Source organism: Amblyomma americanum, chromosome 7 (assembly GCF_052857255.1).
Source record: "Amblyomma americanum isolate KBUSLIRL-KWMA chromosome 7, ASM5285725v1, whole genome shotgun sequence".
Taxonomy (NCBI): domain Eukaryota; kingdom Metazoa; phylum Arthropoda; class Arachnida; order Ixodida; family Ixodidae; genus Amblyomma; species Amblyomma americanum.
In genome coordinates, this window is record NC_135503.1 from 139,665,100 (window position 1) to 139,688,108 (window position 23,009).

General features: G+C 46.6%; 1 protein-coding gene and 1 pseudogene across 3 annotated transcripts in view; one reads left to right on the forward strand and one right to left on the reverse strand.

The window, feature by feature from the left end:
• The window catches only part of LOC144096619 (uncharacterized), a 137,891-nt gene that overhangs the window by 53,832 nt on the left and 61,050 nt on the right, over nucleotides 1-23,009 (forward strand). The gene's annotated exons all lie outside the window — the stretch shown is intronic.
• Nucleotides 8,281-12,646, reverse strand: LOC144096858 (uncharacterized; annotated as a pseudogene). The gene is made up of 3 exons (XR_013306858.1): nucleotides 12,575-12,646; nucleotides 11,450-11,670; nucleotides 8,281-8,388 (listed from the first exon to the last, which is right to left on the reverse strand). The product of XR_013306858.1 is annotated as an uncharacterized LOC144096858 (transcript).

Genomic DNA, 23,009 nt, shown 5'->3' on the forward strand with positions numbered 1-23,009 from the left:
CATGAGCCATCTTTTGAAAGGCTAACATCAATAGAATGCCAGGCGGCGCAGACTTTGCCGTTACAAAAATATATGTTCATGAAAGAGGTTTACAAGTTCTGCATACCTTCAAAATTGGCATCGCGTGATTGTTCCAAATTCGGGATTTTGTGCCTGTCTAGCAGTGCCGCTAGGGACACTTTTGACTGCCGGAGGGCCCTTAAGTTCTGGCTGACTAAACTTGTGGCTGAATAAACCTAGTAGAAACGCAGCTGTCATGAAAAATAGGGCACTGTGGCATTACAATAGGTATGAAGTGGTAAGAGGGATCTGGAAAGGGGTGATGGTTCCTAGCCGGAATTTCGGTAATGCGGTCCTGTGCATGAGACCAAATGTTCAAGCAAGGTTAGAAATTAAACAATGAGGCGTAGGGAGGCTAGCTTTGGGAGCACATGGCGATACACCAAATCAGAGGGTACAAAGTTATATGGGATGGGCGTCGTTCGAGAGCAGAGAAGCTAGCAGTAAGATAGCATTTGAGGAGCGATTGAGAAAAATGGGGGAAAAACAGTGGGCTAGGAAAGCTTTCATATACCCGTATATAAGGAATGTTGATACGAAATGTAGAAAGCGAACTATAAAATTGACAAGCAAATATCTGGGCAGCCGTAGGGGGGCAAATCAGCAATTATCGGTCAAGAAAAAGGTTAAAGAAACAGAGAGAGCTTTGTGGAAAACACGGATGCTGACGAAATCAGCACTGGGAACATACAGTATATTTAAGCAGGAAATTGCCAAAGAAAATATCTATGATAATTGTAGGGGAAGCTCTTTGTTGTTTGAGGCCAGGACGCGAGTTCTGCAGACTAAGACATGTCGAGTCAAGCCACAAGATAGACACGTTGTGCGTTGCGTGCGGAGAGGAGGAGGAAACGGCTGAACACTTGATACTTTTCTGTGAAGGGCTTCACCCTACAGTGGAAAGCAGCGGGGCTGACTTACCCAAGGCATTGGGGTTTAAGGACAGTGAAGGGAAAGTAGATTTTAAGCGGGCAGAAGTAACCAAGCGAAGGTTATCTGATTGGTGGCTAAAAGCAAGACAAGTGTAAAATTTCACAAGTCATGGCTAGGTGGCTTGAGCCACCGCCCGATTTAAATGGTTGAGCCGTATTCATCCATCCATCCATCCACTGTACAGTCAAATAGGACCTCAAAGAATATTCGCTGAAATTGAAATTAGCTGCGCTCACTTGGGTTAACCGAAGTGGTTTGGAGCGGTTCCCAAACGTATTTGTTAAACACAACACTGCGAAGTCCTGGCATGTAATTAAGCACTTCGCACTTCTCATGAAAACATCAACTTCCTGCCGGGTTTTTATATTTGCAATAGCCCACTCCGTGAATGGTTCGACTTGGTTCGTGCTTTTGTGCACCTTTTTTTTTCTCCGCATATGCTTGCTGGAGGGCAGAAACTGTCAGGTTCAGTGTACACACTGACGCTTCGCTTTTGTGCTAACTTGTTCGAAACCAGCTTCGCGTCATTTTCCGAAGAGAGAGAGAGAGGCAAAGGCAGTACATTCGGCTACTGCCCCAGGTACTAACGAAACGTTAAACGGTGTGCCTTTTTTTTTTTCTACTGGTAAAACACGAATACATTGTTCTTAGCGTCCTTTTTTTTTTTTGATGTTACTCAAACGTCCAAGTAAACATTGGAATAGCCATACCCTAACCTTAATGAAGCATTTAATCAACGTATGCAAGTTCCTCTAAACTTTGCAAGAACATGCGCGCCCAGCAGTTGCAAGAACTAACAACGAGGGCGACACTGCAGTCAGTGCACACATCTCGGCTTCGAACGGATACCACGGAGGAGACAGCCATTATTGGAGGGACAGTGGTGAATGGGTAGCGATAGATGGCAGCACTTAAGTACCACAAAAAGCAGGTAACTTCTATTCCCATCCAGGTGTGTAAATCCCACCGCGACACGAATCTATTCTTCCGCGAACAAAAAGTAAAACCCAAAACTTTCTGCTCATTACAAAGATTGCTTGCAAAGATTGCTGCGCATTACAAAGATTGCTTTAAACAGTCTGTAGACTGTCCGTCAATGCAACAGTCTATACATTTATGGACATACGCTTTTAGTAGACTTTTGTCTATAGACTGTGTAACGCAGTCCAAAGTCAATCGATAGATTTATGGCCATAGAGACGTATACAGACAGTCTGTAGATTGTGAATAGACCAAAGGAAATACCTATATGCAAGTAATAGAGTTTATAAAAATCTATACAAAATTTATAGATATTTATGTGGGAAGATTGCAATAGGCGACAAACACTAGTCGGATGCAACTCAGGAACGCAGCAGCTTTTCTCCGTCAAAGGACCCCCTTCCAGCCAGTGGCGTCGGCCGATTCTCATGACCCTGCGAGCATGAGAATTCAGGGAGCGACGTCACAATGGGGAGAGAGGGGTATATCCCTGACCATACAGGGAATTAGAGATTACCTCCTTTCATCTACGACTCCCTGCTTTGTCACACTAGCAGGGTCATGAGAATTGCCCGACGCCATTGGCTGGAAGGGTGTCCTTTGACGGGGAAAAGCCCCTGCGTTCTTAAAGGGGCTCTGAAACATCCTCCTCCGTCGCTCGCATTTACATATACATGTTGAGAGATGGCCGTTGGTTAGATTCTTTCAGACGTCAGGCAGCTGCCATGGCCGCGGCCAATAAGCCGCGTAGCTCCGGCGGGTCAGGAAGCTTCGCCCCAGGCAGGTGGGGCCGGCGAAGGAGCGCCGACCTTCCAGCGTGTAAAAAGTGACGAGAGGAGAGGGAAAGGCGCGAAGACGCTGAAGTTCAAATTTTGACCGCAGATAACTGTTTCCACAAAGGGCATTAAAAAATTCTCCCTGGACAATATTCATGAAGCGGCATGCTTTCACATACAAGGCATACTGCGACTTTATTAGAGCCCCTTCAGAGACTGTTTAAGCTGTAGCAGACTGTAGGTGCATGCAGGTCATCCGTGCCGTCGGCATGTCGGTGGTGTCACCGGCACGAATACAAGACTAGAATGAGTGCAGTCATGCCGACAGTTTTATTAGACGCATATATAGCGACGTATCAATAAAGCTACAATGGAGACAAAAACGAAACAAGACAACCCCGTACTGTGTTCGCGCAGGGGCATCGTCCGTATCCGGTTCGGCCGTTATTCCGCCCCTCTGCGAGCGAAAGTAATGGAATGCGCTGCGCCTATCTTGCGGCAGCGCGTCCGGGATGTCTCTCTCTCTCTCCAGCCGGCACATTTTTTCTAGCGATAAGGGGCTCCCAATGAAAGGGTTTCGGCGCGAAGCGGAATACCGACCGCTCGATGAGGGCGCGGCGGCGTCTGGCCAACCACCGCTCGCTGGTCCAAACGGACGGGCGCTCTATATATGCGACACCGGACTGGTGGTGTCATGTGGGCAGAGGGGGGCGACCTCAACCTCAGAATGACCTCCCGTCATGAGGTGAGGTCGGCGACGGCTCGAAATTTTGTGAGTGAGGTCAGCAAATCAAACCTCAACCTCGCGAGGGTGTTTGAGTTTGGGTGAGGTCGAGAATTTTTGGAGTTCCGGCGAGCGCCGCTTACGAAGCGGAGTTGGAGCGCACCACTGGTGTGTTCATGCAGTGACGCTTGGTGTTCGATTTCCCCTGTTTGGACAACCGGATGTCGCAGTCCGCTCTGAGCTTTTGGCGCTGCGCCGTAATGTCCGTTTAGCCCGAGCCTATGCAGGAGGACGCACCCCTCTGTCTTCCTGGAATGAGTGGTGCTGTCACGTCACGCCACCTCCCCTCCCCCATCCCCGTTGGCGTAGCAGCAGTAGCTGCCTGCCGGTCGGCTCAAACTGCCGGGAGCGCGCAAAGCACATAACTCACTTGACCCGCGGTAGCCTTGTCCGATTCCGCAAAAAAATAAATTCAGACCAACAAGCACGCAATAAATTCGTTGCAGCACGGATGGCCCTAAGCAAGACGGCTTCGTGTTCATGATCGTTGCCAGCGCTGACGAGCTTGCAGTTTAGTAAAGGGGATCCTGCTGTACATTACACGGTGACTTAACAGAAACTGGAGCAGTCGGCACAGGCGAGAGAATGTGATTTAGACAGTTCCTAACACGGACTCCTGCTGTTGAAAAAAAGCACAAAGGCAGAGAAACCTGTATAACACCGTCGACGCTTTTGATCAATGTCTTTTCCTTTAGAATCTCACTACTTCTGTATATTCCCGTTCCGTAATGCAGGTTTAATTTTAATTTTATATTCTTCCGAATAACCTCTCTGCGGTGTCCTGCTTATTGTTCTTTCTCGAGCCGAAACACCGCAGCACGTTACGAACGTACCAGCATAGCGGTGTTATAGCGGTAAAAAAATTGCAAAACCGTAATGAATGTGTGGTGATGTGCATGGCGGCTGATTCCTTTTTCTTTCTTTTTTTTTTAAATGAAGATATGCGAATTAAATGATTAAGTGCTGGCGCTGTGCTGCCGAGTCGCTGTTTGAAACCTTCTTCATTTTTCTGTAATGTTGTTCCCTTTTGTTTTAAATGTACGATTTTTGTTTGTAAGCTTTTAATCATTCTTTCTCGTATGGGATCAGTTAGGTTGGCGGCTCGCCTTGCAGAGGACCAGGCACTACCCACACTGTTATCTTTCCTTGAACTGTTTTGCAGAGACCCATCGGTCACCTTAAACGGCTTCGCGGAATGTTCGCGCGGTGCTCAACGGTAAAAAATGTCGAGGACGCCGGCGTACCATTGATTAGTTCAGTTTTGAAAGAAAACAAGTGATTGACTCAAAGCAGCTTGACTCAAACTGGTTGACAAAATGCTAGCCAGAATTCTGTGCAGGCGTATGGGTGTTAGGCGGTGTTTTTTTTTTTTCCGGGGGAAGGGGGGCGGGGGAGACCCTGCCCGCAGGCCATAACCTCTCTGAGGGCTCATCCCAGAAGCTTCTCCTATTGCGTGCTCATCAATAGTGTCTGTACACACCTTACTAAATAATTAGACCGCTTACTTCCGCTATTGTTATAGCTAGTCATTACAATGGTACCGTCACCATTTTGGCTTTCCTGTCTCACAGGATTCTCAGCATTGTTTTTAACTGCAAAACTTTTTAATGGCTTTTTTGTTGTTGTTTTTTGTTTTCTGAGGTCGAGCAGGCGACCTCAATTTCAAAATATGAGGTTGAGGCGGGGTTGAGTGAGGTCGCCAGTGGCCTCAGGAAAATTGAGGTGAGGGCGTGTCAGGAGACCTCAACTGATGAGGTTGAGTGAGGTCGGAAAATTTTGTTTGAGGCTGAGGTAAGGTCGAGATTTTTGAGCTCGGATTCATCCTAGCTCATGAGCGAAATGATCGGTTCAAGACTCACGAAGAGCTGCAAAGAAGTACGACGTTAGTTCAACGCTCTCCCCCACGGAGGTCTTCATATCTATCTCTCCTGGCGCTGTGGTCTAGCGGTTATGCGATGGGCCACTGCTCGGCGATGGCAGGTGCTCCCAGCGGTGGGCCTTGTGCGACCCGGGTTGCTCGTCCTGAGTGACCAGTCATTAATTTAACTGCCACCTGCCACGGTCGGCAGTTTTCTGACAATCCAGTGGCTAGGTTGTGGTGACGCCACAATGTCACGTGACCTAGGTGGCCCAACTGGCTCCTAGGTTGCGTCTTTAGCGATTTTTCATGGATTTTTCGCTCACGACTAACGACGCCAGCGAGGCCGGATTTTCTGCGAGACAAGCCCCCTAACCATAATAACGCGTTAAAAAGTCTGCATGTGCAGTGAGCGCCCTCATGGTGGATTCCTACCAGGCCAGGCTCTCGCCGTGGTCAGTGCCCCTAGCTGGTTCTGTCCCCTCGTGTAGTGCCCCTTTGAAGCACTAATAAGTAATAAATAAGAGCGTCTTTTACTATCTCAGGACGCAAGTACAAACGTTGAACGAGCGTTTTCGGAGTCGGGCCCTTACAAAAATCAATGTTGACTTTGTGTTGAAATTCCAGCAACCCATGTCAACACACACTGTTGAAATTGTGTTGAAAAGGTGGAGAGTTTTGGGTGATTCAGTGTTGACAGCATGTTGAGCCCATGTTGAAAATTGGCACATGAGTTTCTGTTGTGCATGTGTTGAATTAATTCAACACTAACTGCTGTTGATTTTCTGTTGAAGTGATGTTGAAAAGCTAAAAGTTGATTATCTGTTGAATTTCGACCAATAAACAACAAAAAATGTGTACGATCATAAGTTAGCCAGCAGCTAACTTGGCACGTGGCGGCCAGCCAAAGAATGAGGCGCGATGAGCAACGGCAGAGATATGATTTAATGGCAGTTAGACACGAGCACCATGCCACTGCCAGCCTCGTCGTCTTTGTAACACTATCTGGGGCCATGAGCGATTGTTCCGGATCATTGAAGAGTACAAAATGGTGATGAGCTTGAGGGGTGAAAGTAGTGCCACAATGAATAAGCTGGGCGAATGATTCCTGGTCCAGAAAACTTCCAGGCCGCAGTACAGTGCATACTGTACAGCGATCACTACTACCTCGTGCCTTTCTAGCTATCGGCAGCCAGGACTAGGTCTTCCCATATCCACAGCTACCCATAAGCTCATGCCTCTCGGAATCTCCAATACCGTGAGCGAACTGATCGAAGCAACCCTCACCGCCCAGTATGAGCGGCTCACTCACACACGCTGGCCGAGCGGTACTGCAGAAAGTTGGGATCTCCCCGCCGAGATCGGCCCCAAGTTACGCTGAACTTACATCGGAATATCGCCTAAATCTCCGCATTCCTCCCATTCCCAAACGGATGCACCCGGAACACCACGCCGAGAGACGGGCCGACCGGGCTCGTCAGTTCGAGAAACGCTTCAGCGGACGTCCGGACGTCACGTATACGGACGCCTCTTGCCATCCATCGAGGCCAACGATGGTGGCGGTAGCTCTCGCCCCTCACCGCAGCTGGTACACAGCCTGCAGCATTCGCAATGCAGAAACAGTCACCGCAGCTGAGGAGGTTGCCATTGCGCTCGCGCTAGCCGACCCTAATACCAAAGTCGTCATCAGTGACTCTCAACAGGCTATTCGCAATTACGATGCTGGCCGTATCTCTTGCCAGGCGTTACACATTCTACGTTCTACAGCACCCTCTTCCACATCTCGCTTACTTCTTTAAGCTCCAGCCCACGAGTCGCTCAGCGGAAACGCCCAGGCACACACTCTCGCTCGAGATCTCAGCTGCCGAGCCGAGAGTATGATCAGCCACCCTGCTTCCGCTGACACTAATATCCCACGCGCTTCTCTACTCACCACTTACACGGACATACTCCAGCACTACCGACTCCAAAGGTGCACATATCCTCGCGCACACCGCGATCTAACAAGACGCGAGGCCGTCCAATGGCGCAAACTACAAACTGGCAGCTTCCCACACCCCCTCTTATACAGCAGGATCTTTCCGGAATAGATAGCCCCATGTGTAAACACTGCTCAACTCCGGCCACACTCATACACATGGTGTGGACTTGTACACATTACAACACAGACAACGCAAACACCCCAGAGACGTGGGAGTCTCTCCTGTGTACTTCCAAGCCAGCAGACCAACGCTGGCTTATCCAGCGCGCGGTGGAGGCCGCGGCATCCCAAAGGATCCCCGCCGACCTCCTCTATGTCAGCGCAACCGGTCCTTTGACTGGTCCCCTGTTTTTGGGCGCAATAAAAGAGTTTACCTACCTACCAGCCAGGACCTACAGTCAGAGCTGGTGGCAGGCAGGTACACCTCCCCAATGCAATGCTTCATCTCCTACTATGCACCATAGAAATCAACTTGTCCTTCTAAATTTACTACCACCTGTCAGATAAGCACAAGCTTGCCTGACTCATCCCCATTTCCATGAGTTTTGTACAGCTTAAAGCTGTAGTATGTACGTCATGTTAATTTAGCTGCGTCATATCACAATTCACCTCCAGACAGGCTAGTGCACTTTCTAGGTGATGAAGCCAGTGTGTACCTTGGATAAAGTGGGCATGCATTAGTAATTTTTTCGTGCACAGCTGGTTTGAACTATTTTGGATGAAGCAACCATTTTACTGCATCACACTCATTCAACTCGCAAATCTTTCAAGAAGTGATATTTCAGATATCTGCTTAGCTTAGAGACAAGTAGTTCTGTCAGCTGTAGATTATGAGCATATTCTGCGCGTTGTTACTGACCAACAACAAATATAGTTGGATATTCATTTTTTAACAGAAGGCAGGAAATAATAGTTGAACTCATTTCAGTTTATTTTAGTTCCCGTGCAAGGAGTGCTGCCAGGCTGTTTTTTAAATACGCCACATTGACTCCAGGAAAATGGTCACACGTGTACCCTGCAAAGATATAAAACAAATCACAATTACAGTGTGCTACATATCAACTGAAACACAAAGTCAATATTATTTGTGTGCACTGCCCTTGATCACCTCATCATACTGGTATGGTATATAGGGTTTACCATCCCAGAAAAACACAAGGCTATAAGGGGCGCCGCAGTGGAAGGCTCCAGATTTGAACCACATGGCGTTCTGTGCACTGAAATATGGCCGCCGAGTGCATAACCACTGAGCCACTGCACTGGGGCATGCATGAAATTACATGTGCCGTCAAGAATGAGTCAATATGCCTGTCACTGCTTGCATGATATCAACTGAAACTATTGCCACAACTAGCTGCCTCAACTCTGTGAACATTACCATACTATGCTTACTTTCTCCTTGTACATGAAACTGAAGAGAGTACACTAAAGCATCGGGTTACACACAGAATGTGCACTTCAATACTGTCCGTCTTGAACAGTTTCAGCAATATTAATTGTTCAGGAAAAGTAAAAGAAAATTCGACATCCACAACCACTGAGAAACAGTAACTGCAAAAAAATAAACTACAATGTTGGGCAGGCTGGGTTATACTAAGATAAATGCTAAGTACACAAAAGCACCAAAAGCAATTAAACTGCACAAGCAGATAAAACTACCTTCCTAAAGAACCACTGCCATGCTACTTGTGCATTAATTACAGTTGTGTATAGAACATTCAATTTTATAGCTCTGATTTCCATGGCACTCCACAAAGAAAGCATGTCAGCACAGATGTTTTACTCTGCTTCAAAAAAAACAGTCTGCTAAAGAGTCCTATTATTCATACAGTAGCCTGTTTTGGCCTATGGTAACCTTCATAGTGGTAAGGCAGATCTCGCATACCTCACCCAACTGAATGTGCCCATGCTTGCTTCAGCTATTTGCACCAGAAATGAGTCATGAGGACCGAGCTTACAGAACGCTAAATTTCATGAACGCACAGTTTATCTTGTGCCTCCTTAGCAAGTAATAAAGTGCAGTAACCGACGAGTAATTCGGAGTTCGATGAGGCACTGTCAGTTACCCCATAGAAGCGCATACGTATTCACGACGGATATTTTGGACTTTCAAAGTCCGAAAGTTTGATTTTTCAGACTAATTTCAGTCGCCTGCGGGCCAAAATCGGCCATCTTATTGGCTTTTTGCTGGCGCAAAAGGCGCCATCTTGGATTGAGGTGGATTTACTCTGCAGTTGGATTGGCTTGAAATACTTTTGGTACCTCATTTTTGCCAGTAGAGGTCCCTGCGATCTCTGACACTTCGAGGTGGCAGTCGGATAGTCATCGCCGTCAACTTGCTTTTGTTGCCAAAATTCTCGGGGGCAGTTATCGCTTGTCTCATACGTTAAAAATTAAAAACTGGTTGTTGGGGGAAGGAAGTGGCGCAATATCTGTCTCACACCTCGGTGGACACCTGAACCGTGCATTAAGAGAAGGGATAAAGAAGGGACTAAGAGAACAATGAGGTGCCATAGTGGAGGGCTCCGGAGTAATTTCGACTACCTGGGGATCTTTAAACGTGCACTGACATCGCACAGCTCAGGGGCGCCTGTGCATTTCGCCTCCATTGAAATACGGCCGCTGCGGCCGGGTACGAACCCGGGGAATCCAGATTAGTAGCCGAGCTCCCTAACCACTGAGCCACCAGAGCGGGTCTCATACAGTCATTCGCCGTTTCGTCACTTGGATTTCTCCGACCGTGTCGACAGAGTGACGCTCCGTCTTCATGAAGTTACATCCATTCGCCATTTTGTGATTGCTTTGAACGAAAAGTGCCTTGTCTTTGAGTGTGTTTGACAAGTGGTGTAGTGCACACTTGGGTTGTGGATAACATGGCCCCGCCAGGTCCGTGAAGGAAGCGCGGGAAGTATTAAGCTAAACGCCGTGACCTTGCTGTCTAGCGTAGACAGTGAAAGCACAACTTTGGCACATATCGTCGGCAGCAAGAGAAATTTTCCGCTTAACTTCTCTTTCGCTGCGAAACACTGCCACCGAGTCGCACTCATGACACCAAAACAAAGCAGGGAAATAGTGCAAACTGGGGTGCAGTACATGAAAGAGTGCCCGACACTAGGCTCAACAACACTGGCTGAAGAAAACGTGGCCAATGGCGGGGGAAGAATAAACAGACTATGAATGTGGATTCCGCTAACCCGTTTCGCTGGCCCCTCGTCGACTTGACAAGCGTTGACGACAATGAGAATGGCAGACTACACGTGGAAGGCCGCCATCGCGCACTGCTGTGAAGCTGACCCCCCTAAAAGAAAAAATTAGCAGGTAACTCGCACCCTCACTTATTAAAGGCGTTTTTTCAAATTTCGGTGCAGGTTATACGCGAGCAAATGCGGCACGTGCCAGCACTTTCTCATGGTGCAGCGTCTGTTTTTAAGGTATGCATTGGGTGACTGATAAAATATGTCAGCCTATTTGCCCACACACTTCTGCCAGCCACGCAAACATCCCCACTCATGTGGTCCCTCCACCTTCGCACATGACTGCACATGCCAGGTTTGGTGTTTTCAGCATACCATGTGGGCTAAGATATCTGCCAGCACACATTTCTGGTAGAAATAATATAATAAACAACCATGAGAAATGTTAGCACAAGGCAGTTTGCGGTCTGTGGACCTTGTAGTCTTCACCTATGGAAAAGTTTATGTAGACATAGAAAAGGGGGGTGCCAAGTGCCATAATATGGCACAAAAGCAGTGCTGTCGCCATGGGCGCAACCAATACACACACACTTGCAAGTGCTGTTGTGCTGTGGAATGTTATGTTAATCTGGCGCTAGAAAAATGAGCCTTCTAGGCTGAAGCCATGACAGTACAGCCCATAAAAGAAGTGCGCCAAATTTCTGAGCAGCGAGGCAGTGGAGTGTTGGAAGGGACTGCTCTAAAGTCTTGCAAGCAGCCGGGTCTCTCTCATAACTTAAAACTCGAACTTAACTACATGGCCTATACTTTTCCTTCAATGCTTTGCTATAGTTTGGCCCTTAATTTTTAAGCAAGCAAGCAGAGAAGAGATGGAACACTCACCTATCACAGCAGACAGCCGAACAGGGTCTAGGGCCTCCTTCACAGGAAGGCCCTTTTGCACGTTATTTTTCAACCCCATAGAGGGACTTTCCCCTCAACTCCTCCTCCGTGAACACATTCCGAAGGAGCGCCCTGGCGAATTTCCCAGGGCTGCTTTGACACTGCCGCTCCAACATTTGCAGAATGGTGCGGTCAACCAGTACACCATTCCCAATGTCAACCTGCAAACAGCACAGCAATCAAAGATAAAGGCAAGCAAGCGAATTCAGCTGTTTCAATAAAAATGCTAGATTGCCCGTTATCCTCTGTGCAGTTGGGATGTCAGCAGTTGTTTAATGCGAGGAAATTACTTAACTGTACTGCAACTGCAAAAATTTTTCGAAAGAGATCCTGCATTAATGGGTTCAATGCGAATTGTAGTGCTGTAATAGCCTAGCGACTAGATGAAGTGCCTGCAAGGAAAGCATGGGCTCTTTCACGTTACCTGAGCATATTGCACTGTATGACCATCTACTTCAGGGGTCCTCAAATTGGATCTATGGTACACCGAGGTATGATGGAGGGCTTTTTGGGGTTTCCTGAGCATCTATTTACAAGCATGCCTCTACAATAACCTTTTCAATTGCCAATTTTTTTAGGACTGATCACACTGCAACTGATTAGTGCACAGCCAGTCATAACTTAATTTGGTCATTTCTTCGATACGTGTTTCATAACCTGTTCGTGCTCAGCACTTCGCGGAAAAGATTTGAGGAATTTATGGTTGTAGACGGCTCAGTTGGTATACTAAGGCACCAATGCGTGTCTGATTTAGCATTTCGTCTCCATGCCTTGAGGAAGCAACAAGGATGATTGCACGTGGCTGGCTAAGCGAAAAACATGCATGTGCTGCCGATCACCCGCAGTGCCTTCTTTCTGGTGATTCTCCCTTTCACTGTCCGGTGGGGCGACGGTCTGCAGACATGCAGATATACATTTTAGGACATGCCTCTAATGGGCTCATGCATGAATTCAAGAAGCCGTGATAACTTCTCTATCGAATGCCAGAGAAAATTTCAAACGCAGAAGAGTACCTCACTTGTATATTCAAGAGTATGTGCAACGATCATATTTTAGCTCACAAACCTTTGCACATGGCACAACAGGCTGATCTGGCTCCTTTTTAGACTCCAGCATCCTCTCCAGCCGTTTCACCATTTTGGCTGGCACTGCACTGGACAGGGAAAGAAAATTGTTAGCATTCTATTAAAACAGGAAGAATGTGAGCACACCACTCAAAGCCCAGGCAGCAACCCGCAAGTAAGTAGTCTATTTTCCAGTTGTAAACAAAACACACCTATAAACATCTACCATTATAAAAAAGTATGGAATCAGTTAAAAGGGCCCTGAAATGAATTCGATGAGCTTATTCTAGTCCAACATATCTGCAGAGGTGGTCTTTATAAGCATTCAATTCATATTTGAAAGCTGTGCATGAACCCTAGAATTTGAAATAATTTTTAAATCTCTGCTCGCAGTACCTCGCAATCGATTAAGGAGACACACCTCATCGTGCGTCCCCCACCCCAATGACATCAGTGGGCAGAGGCGGTGAGGCGTGTCTCCGTAACCGGTTGCAAGCTACTGCGAGCAGATTTTAAAAAAATTATTTCCAAATGATAGGGTCCATGCAGAGCTTCCAAATATGACTCGAATGCCCACAAAGACCACCTCTACAAATCTGGTCCACTAGAATGAGCCCATCAAAATGATATCAGGGGCCCTTTAAAACAAAAACACCGGTTTCTGGGCATGTTATGGGTAGCCAATGCCTGTTTCGCAGAGCAGGGTTTGTACATTTTCCTTTCCAAAATACACAAATATTCAAGAGGCATTCCTATCGCTGGCCTATATTTTAAATTTACATGAATAAAAATACTGCCACAAGGTTTCGTTTCCTCCTTCAAAAAGCGCAAGGGGCCTAGCATCTAAGCTGTAGCAGCCGCATAGATTCTAGGAAAGTTTATTATCATTAGTAGTGAATATTGCTCGGCAATGTGTGGAACCAAAGGTTTATAGCTACTTAGAATAAAGCTGGAATTCAACCTAGTTCATGTACAAAATGATGAGCCATTTCAGTGGAGTGTACTGTATCAAGGCTCTCTCAAAGATTCTCCAGAAACTGGGTGTTAGGTTGAACACTATCTGTCATCTATACAACTGGCTGACAAACACATTTTTTAAAAATGAAGAAACATCTCCAAGTGCAAAGCCTATCCACAAGCTATCAACTGAAGAACTTTTTGCAAACATTTTCACACAGTTCATATGATGGGCCTTGCTTGAGTCCATGAGATGCCCTAGAGTATATTGCGCATAAATAAAATCTCAAATTGCAAGATATGTCCGAGATGTCGCTCTGCTTAAAAACAAACACAGACGTCTTACATTAAAAATGAATATTGCATTGTTAACCAGCCAGATTAAAACACTCATATCTGAAATGAACACCAAGAAAGAGATTGTTATGACTTGTGCTTACCAGCAAGGAGAAGGAAAAGGAAAGACATGGAAGGTTAATCAGAACAAACCATTTTGCTGTGCTGTACTGTGAGAAAGGAGTGTCGGGGCAATGGTGAAGCAGAAAAAGAAGCAAGAGGAAAATGAAATCAGTAAACAATGTCAGCACAGACATAAGTTTGAAAACTCAGGCAGGCAAATATTTTCGTTAAGCAATAGATATGGCAATACTAACAATGCCCAACGGTGCGTGCTTATAAAGAGACCATCTTGATCTGAAAGTGTTGACAGTTAAAGGCAAAGAATAAACAGTGCTGTAGAAGAGGAAACATTACACCCGCTGAGCACGAACACAGTACAAATGTATACTTCGGGCATAGAACAGTTGTATCTGTGAAGTGGTGATCAAGAACCAGCAGACTGCACACAGTTATGCTAAGTATTCAGACGTGTATGACGTAATGCCTCCAAGCACAAAATGCACGCACTTAATGATTTATTGCAAGAACAGGTTTCATGCGAAAACTAAAATTTTAAGTGCAAGGAATGTGAAGCCATCCCAGAATTCTCACCAGCTATTTTCTCGGCTGCTTCCAGCTGCCTCTTCAAACTTTCATTTTCATTTCTCAGGCAGGAAATCTCCTGCTGCTCCTTAAGCTGCTGTGAAGCTGATCTACAGCATGGGTGTTCCTGAAGAAGTGGCATGACAATTATTGAAATGTAAAATATTTTAAAAATTGAAGCATATCCTTGTGCAGTTTCAACCACTTCTGGCTGTAGTATACATGCCAGATGTCTTCAGTATTAAAAAAAAAAGGTTTTGTTTTTGTAATGATTGCTGTAGTTTACTGCATGACCACTTAAAACTGAATAGCACGCACTTCAGCTGTTCTAATGTCCACATGATATGCGCTACTAGCAAGGGCTACACATTTCTAACATAATGAAACATCCAGCACTGAAAAGTATGAGTATTTCAGATTGCATTTCATTACTGAGGTAGAAAAACTGAATCCACAAGAAAAAAACAACCACTATCAAGGACACAGGTGAATATGAACAATCTGCTTACGTGTGCACTTGTCACAAATAAACAAGCACCATGTGCAAAAAAACTACCTTTATTGTTTAGAAGCCACTTTACTGCTGTTGCATATTCTCATCAAGTACCACATGCATTAAATGAAAAACACTAACTTCAACCAAGACACCAATGGATTAACATAATGCACCATCCGTTAGTTCATAATATGAACACCCACAAGTAATTAGCGCTTCAGGTTTGCCCCTGATTTGGTTTGAGAAGAAAAGAGGAGCACACACTGTGCAATTTGTAGGCAAAGGCATGCTTTGGCAGTGGGAAACCTAAAGTTCAGCCATGTTTGTGCACACATATGGAACCACCCCTTGACTCCACCAAAACAAAGGGCAAATATACCAACCAAAATGTAAGGACTATTTCAGTCATTTGACTGGCACTCTTAGAGGTTGTGACCCCTGGCAGCACCCATTACCAGTTAATAGAATGGCAGCAAATAACTTGCGAGTCCATGCTTAGTGACAGTTTTCTTGTTGATTATTAAACAATTCAGTCATATGTAATGTGAAACTAAAAAAGAACAAATTGATTTGGTTTACTTTGGAGGTACTGCGTACCCAGCCCTTATTTTTCCATCAAATGGGAGTTTAAGGATGAAGCGAAAACCTGCTAGTGGTTTTATGCCATTATACAATACAACTGCCATCTACTCTGCCAGGGTGGCTCGGTAGTTATGGTGCTCGGCTTCTAACCCTATAGACTAGATATACCGTATGACCTCTCCCACTGCGATTCTACGCTGTTTGTCACCAGTGGCTCAGAGTGGCATTTACAAATGCCTATTCGGACCTCATCACAATGGCAGACTCTCCTGCACGTGAGAACTACGGGTTTGATGAGCGGATCGGGCACCTACTTAGCGACTGCCTACGGTTTGAGTGTGAGTGCACCCTCCTAACCACTTGGACCCTTGTCCTCCACCCCCATAAGCAAGGTTTGTAGTGCACTGCACCTAACATTAATATAAGAGGAAAGCAGTGAAGGCGGTTTTGAAATTTTTAAAGCTCTCACTGTTGAGTTTCTGGCTATAAACTATGCATCTACTACAGTCAGATACAGCTCAAGAAAGAAGTGGCAAAATGCCCCAAAGGAGGACCTTCATTCATTGGCATCAACCGATCTTTATGCCATTATGGTTAATCCATGGCTAATTGCAGTCAATCAACCTCTAGCTCTCAATCCCCAGCAGCCGCAGAGCAACTAACCAAGGCTGGCAACATGTAACGCAAAAACCTTAAGAGTGAGGCTAGCCTGGCAGTGTTAGAAGAATTTCCAGGTATTGGATGTCTAGGGTTTAGTGATGTTAGGAGGGCAGATGAAGCATATAAAATGTTAACGGGTGACACCGTACTATGTTGCTGATTAATGTCAAGGAGAGAGCTAGATGTGACATCCCTGGAAACAAAAAGGAATTCAGCAGCCTTAATGAGATGTTGGCAACTATTGTAATTGAGCTTAACGAGAACGTTGTACCGCCATCAGCATGCTTAACATGAACGCTCGGCAGCATGGCTTTGGCTGGCTTGGACTGATGTCAGCGCTGCGACGCGTCACAATTTTGGTACGACTGTCAGGTCGTGAATGACTCCACATGGAGGTCGGCCAGTGGTAGGTTTGTATAGAGGAGCGACATGTATACGATTGTCTGAAGTGGCAGTGCTCGACTTGCTGTACTATAAGGACGCTTGATGACATCACCCTTTTCACTTGCTATCTGATTTTCGATACCACCTGCGAGTACACATACAACCCATAAGCTTTTAGTGCAGAAGCAGTTTTGCTCACTAACATCAACCAGGAATTTTGTGATCATTGGATCTTGTGCAGTTTCCTAGCAATAGCGATGATACATCAGGTAAGTTAAAAAGAAATCAAGATAACATCCACCACTGGGAGTCGAACCCGCGGCGAGGTGAACTGATCAGATTTGCAGGCCGCTGCGCGAGAGCACTAGGCTATCACCGCAGCCAAACACACCTCGTGTTAAACTGCAGAACACAGTTATGCCGTGAATTGCACATCTGCAGTGCAAATAGGCTTATAGGGGTTTAACGTCCCAAAGCAACTCAGGCTATGAGAGACGCCGTAGTGAAGGGCTCCGGAAATTTCGACCACCTGGGGTTCTTTAACGTGCACTGACATCGCACAGTACACGGGCCTCTAGCATTTCGCCTCCACCTAAATTTGACCGCCGCGGTTGAGATCGAACCCGCGTCTTTCAGGCCGGCAGCCGAGCGCCATAACCACTAAGCCACCGCGGCGGCTGTTGCAGTGCAAACAGATCAGACAAGCTTAACAGGAGTGTAATATTGTCCCCAGATGTGTCGACGGCCCAGCAAAGCGAAATCATGACCTCTACTCAGTTTTACTGCGTTAAAGAGACTATGGGACTATGCAATGAATAATAAGTCACTTGTAAATGTTTTCAATGCTTAGAAATGATGCTAAGAAGCATTCACACCAAGTACGAGTCTTCGAAACTGAACCGGCAATTTATTATGAATTTTTAAAAACCGTGTTTTTTAAAATTTGCGGGCTGATTGGTGTCCTCGTAGTGACCGATTTTTAAACTTATATCGTGAAAAAAGACGTCACTGTACCCATGACGTCGCCAGGCCACATCACGCTCTCATTCGCTGGAGCCACGGCAGCCACGAAGTCACAGGCACACTTCCGGTAGCCGTGAAAATCGCCTGCTCGTGCCACCGCACGACTCTCTCGGGCAAGCGCGAGCCAGGGCATTGCCTTCGCGCATATGGTTTCAATTTTCCTCTGCCGCCTCCTTCTGTATGGAGTTCCGGAGCCACTCGCAGTGGCTCGTCGAGTCGGTACTGTCGTCACTGGCGTTCAGTCGGTATGGCGTGAACGCATAGGGCTCGATGCCCATCGCGGCCGTAAGAGCGAGCAGTCGCACCTTGAGGTTCCGGTCTATTACTGCTAACTACAACAGACGACAAGCAAAGAAACCCGACGCGCGCCGCAATCACGCCGCCGACGCTGCTGCTGGGGTGCTAGGAGCGACAACCGGAAGTTGCAAAAGGAACGTCAGCGGATGACGTATTCATGGGCGGGGCCCAGTCCCAGAGCTGTTTTCTTTATTTTTGTCTGGTGCCCCGCGTGTACGAGTTGAGGGGGGAGAGGAGGAGCGTAATTTTAAATCGTCTGTATCTTCGGTGTTATTGATGCTAGCTTAAAAATTCTTGCATTGGGGTGACGAGTGATGAAATGCCTATCTCTCATCTGCTTTATGTAATCTCAATTAATTTATTGCATAGTCCCTTGAAAACCCTACAAATTTTATTGCCATATGCCCTGAAATTATTTATTTTCCTGCTGTCTTGCAGGCTAGAAAATGGCAGGCTTTGCACAATGTTTGCTAGGCTAGGGGAATCACACCCTTTACAGAAAATTGAAAATTGATTTCTTGGGGAAAGGAAATGGCCCAGTGTCTGTCTCACATATCAGCAGACACCTGTACAGGACACCTGAACCCTGCCATAAGGGAAGGGATAAAGGAGGGACTAAAAGAAGAAAGGAAGAAACAGGTACCGTAGTGGAGCTTTTAGTCCATTGCAGGTTTTTGTTCAATAATATGATACTTATACAAGTGGTAATGCTAGGGTTGAGGTCCATCATATTTTGCACTTTCTACATGCTGAATGGAAAGAATGGTACCCAAATATTAAGGAACCGTGCTGAGTGCGAAAAGGAAACTGCGGATAACCTAAAACATCGCGGAAACGACACTGCAGATTTGGAGACTTCAGACGAGACGTCATTGATGAGTGTTGCCCTGTACAGCAGTCTGTGTTGAAAGGGACACAGGATGAGCGCTCGTCCTGTGTCCCTCTCTTGTCCTCGTTTGTCTCATGCTAAGGCAACCTGGATATCATGAATCACCAACTGGCCTAAAACTCCACTTTATTAAAAGCTTAGTTTGAATCGCATCAACGAGTCTAGCTCAAGACATGTACGTGCAGTTCTTATGCCCCGACACTAGATCTCCAGAGCAGCATGGACTATGCAGGAAGCCGCCCTGCAAAGAACCCTTCGATGCACACTTTGAGGCCAAACTCGAAAGGCATGCAAGACATCGCACACCATGTTGCTTTGCTGAGATAAGCAAACCGCAACATTTTCCGGGTGCACATGAGACTGCAGCCACGACCAAAAAGTGGCAAAACAAGCCTGTCAAGTGGGTGCTCTTCCCCCGCCGGTCAGACACAGGAGTAAGACAAGTCGACCGGTCAAATCGAGCTGCACTCCGGCTGTGGTTAGCTGCCGTAAACATACTGAGATATTATCTCAGCAACAGTGGCCAACGCTCAATGGAACTGGCGTCAGTCCAAGCCATGCTGTCAAGCATTCGTGTTAAGTGTGCCGACAGCAGTGCAGTCAATGAACTTATGGTCGTGAACACAGAAACCTATGGCAGATAGCTACAAACTCTAGTTGTGGCAATGCGCGGTGGCTACTTTTCACAATGTGGCAAAAAGGGTTCTGCTGCCTTGCCTGCTTCTGGCAAACGGAGAAACGCACCTCCCTTTCTACTGTTTTTTAAAGCAATCGCCGTGCATCACCACAAGTAGAGTTCGAGGCTGCTCGGCACGCACTTCAGTGCTCATGCTCATAAATTTCATGACTGCGCAGGTTTACACAGCTATACCCAGACATTATGAGGAGATGTTTGAAAGATTCTAAGGAGACATTGTTAACTATGCCTGGAACCCGACAGGGTCAGTTTAAGCGAAGCAGGAGAGGCCTTTGTTTTGCAGTGGACGTAGCATAGTTAGTCTGATGATAATTTGATCAATGCACACCCCCACACACAAAAAGCCCTACCATCAGCAGCAAAATGCAGCATTGTAGATCATGCTATTACAAATGATTAGCAACTCATCGTCGTAGCAGCAAGCGCAGGGGCACCTATGCATCAGCTAGGTTTGGGCTGCTAAGCACATGCAACGAACTACCATCTGCACCAATGCAATAATTGGCAACAGACCTTAACAAAGTCCTGAGCAGTTCGTTACTTTATAGCCCTTGCATGCAGTTGTGTGACCGTTCTTGTGGTCTCTACTTTTTCTCAGGCGTGTACAAACAGCCCAGGCCTGGATGTCCTCTAAAGTATTTGGTTTCCCGCCTTTCCGTCTTTTGCGGCAAAAATTTATAAGTCACACTATTTAAATACCACACAGAGAAAATAAGCGATGGCCTAGGCAGTAAAGGGTTTACATATGCAACTTCTGCGTGCAGGTTGCGAATGCACGTGGAACAAATTTTTGTTCCCTTGCTCGTCAAGAGGCACAGGAACAAAGTTATTAGTAAACCTGATACAGTAAATTGCCCCGCATTAAAAGCATGTTACAATAACAGCATCTGTGGTGAAATGCCCACAGTTATCCTTGATATTGCGTTCGCCACCGCGCACGCATAAATATTCAAACGGCCCCCCTTGAACTGAAATCGCTTTGAAATGAACGACAGCGCAAAGAACACACGTAACAGCATCATTGATACGCACATTGCACGTGGCCATCCCGGCTGACTGTTGGCTGTCCTCCCTCCGCCTGTCCGCGCATTCTGGCGCTTCCGCGGCAAGTTTCGCCCCTTTTTTTTTCTAGTGAGGCTTGTTTACCTGTCAGAAACAATGCAAATGAACTCCACTACCTGAAAAGGCGTAAACTTGACTAAACACGCAAAAGAAATACAAGTACTCACCTAGGTACAGCAATTCAGCTTTCGCCGGCTGCTCGCCCTCCTTCCAGAAAACGCTCACAACTGAGCCTTTCAATTGTTTTATGGCGCCTTCTTCGGTTAAAAGTCGGATGCCGATGGCAGGGTCCGCGAGGGATTTAACAGGATAAACATCCCACTTAGCTTCCTCCACGCATTTTATCAAAATGTGGCTCATTGTCACGGACTGGGTAGAAACACGAGGCCTTCCTGTAGCACCTGCTGAACCGACTGGACCGCAAACAGGGCTTGGTGGCTTGGCTTGGATGGTTGGAATTACAGGTGCGGTATTTGGCTGCACTCATGCCTTTTGCCGCTAGGGAAGGGCACCTAAGGTTGGTGTGGCGCTACAGTCAACCTGTTGGGCAAGATTGCATTTGCCATTACTTTACTTCAAGCACGCTTCATTACTCGATTTCAAAATAATAAGACAGGAAAAATTCACCGGTAGGCAGTGAGAGGAGAGTAATCATTTATCCTAGCACATGCACTTAACACCGCGTTCGAAAATTGCATACGCGAATGCCAGTAGCGCCGTCATAAATAGCAGACGATGCCAACAACATCCGAGCGCCCATGCGAGCGCCCTTCCTTTGTTACTGGTAGAAGCGACCGACGATCCTTTGAAAGCTTCTTGGAAAGCACGGGTGACCATAACACGGAAGATATATATAGCTTCCTGTCCCATATAATCTCCAGTTAACCTGGTACTGTGCCTGCTGCCACCATGCCTCCGAAAAGGCAGTACAGTAAATACTTATGGGACTCGTCGGCCGAGGTTCCGCATCGTTCAAAGTGTAGGTTCAAGCAGCGGGAGTTACTTGGCGCGCCATCAGCTTCTCGAGCTGGTAGTGACTCGGATGAATCGGGTGATGAAAGCTCCTATGCAAGTAATGAAGAACAGAACACAGCCGGCGTTACAGATTCCAGCTCTGGTGCCTGTGCTGGGGAGACTGCGCACAGCCGCTCACGTTCTTGTGAATCGTCTGAAGGCGCTTTTCCCGAAGATGTCTCATCGGACGAAGTTGACGACGTCTCGTCCGAAGAAAGCGAACCTGAACCGCATGAACCCGAAAGTCACGAGGCCTCACCGGATGAGCGGACTGGTGAATTGGTAACAGCCCTTGCCATTTGTTTCTGCATGTGCGGTTAACTGCTGAATTAAGGGAACATGTGATCGCGTGACCTCCGAGTTTCGCGAAGCGCTGCCGGGAAAACTGGCGAGAAAAGACTTCAGGATAAGAAGCACGCGCCGTTAGTACGCTTGGTTGCTTTTTCCGGGCATGCGCCTGGTGCTGCTTTCGCCGTCAGTCGGTTGTAGAGTTTCACGAAGCGTGGAGGCCACGCAGTCGTGTGTATTCTTTAGCCGCCGTGGTGGCTCAATGGTTGTGACGCTCGGCTCCTAACCCGAAATACGCGAGTTAGATCCCTGCCGCGGCGGTCGAATTTCGATGGAGGCGAAGTTCTAGAGGCCCGTGTACTGCGCGATGCAAGTGCACGTTAAAGAACCGCAGGTGGTCGAAATTTCCGGAGCCCTTCACTATGGCGTCCCTCATAGCCAGAGTCATTTTGGGATGTTATACCCCCATAGACTATAGACCAGATCATTTATCAGTAGGCCGTACTGTACTGCAGTATGAAAAGGGATAATGGATTATATGTTGTTTGACAGGAGCTTATAGCAGAACCTTATAGTTAGGTTATTTTCAGTTTAAGTGCTGTTTCTTTTTAAGAGCCGCCATGCAATGTTGACAGGAGAATATAGTATTTTTCAATTTAAATGCTGTTCCTTGTTTAAGAGATGAAGAGCCCACAGAGTTCTTATCCCTTTGTAAGAGAGCTTAACATGTGTTGCACTTGCTTCAAGTGTCAGCAAATGGACAACTGTGCACCTATGTACTGTCGGGAAGAAAAGTCTGCAGGACCAGCGAGTGACAACAGAAATGGAAAAATTATTATTGTCCGGTTGCTTGAGGCCGCACTTCTAGATGTTGAAGTCTGGCTTACATGCTCTTATATGCAGTATTTAAATGATGTGGCAGTCATAAGAGGCTCCTGTGTGACTAGATTGCTTGTTGCATATAAAGTTGCGTCTCGACAGTACATTTTTGCATGCTGAAAGCTACCAAACAACAAAACATCACTTAGCATGTTTCTATCTGTCACTAATAGGCACCCTTCGTTATCTGCATTTACAAATGCAAGTGCACCGTTCATCATATCCCA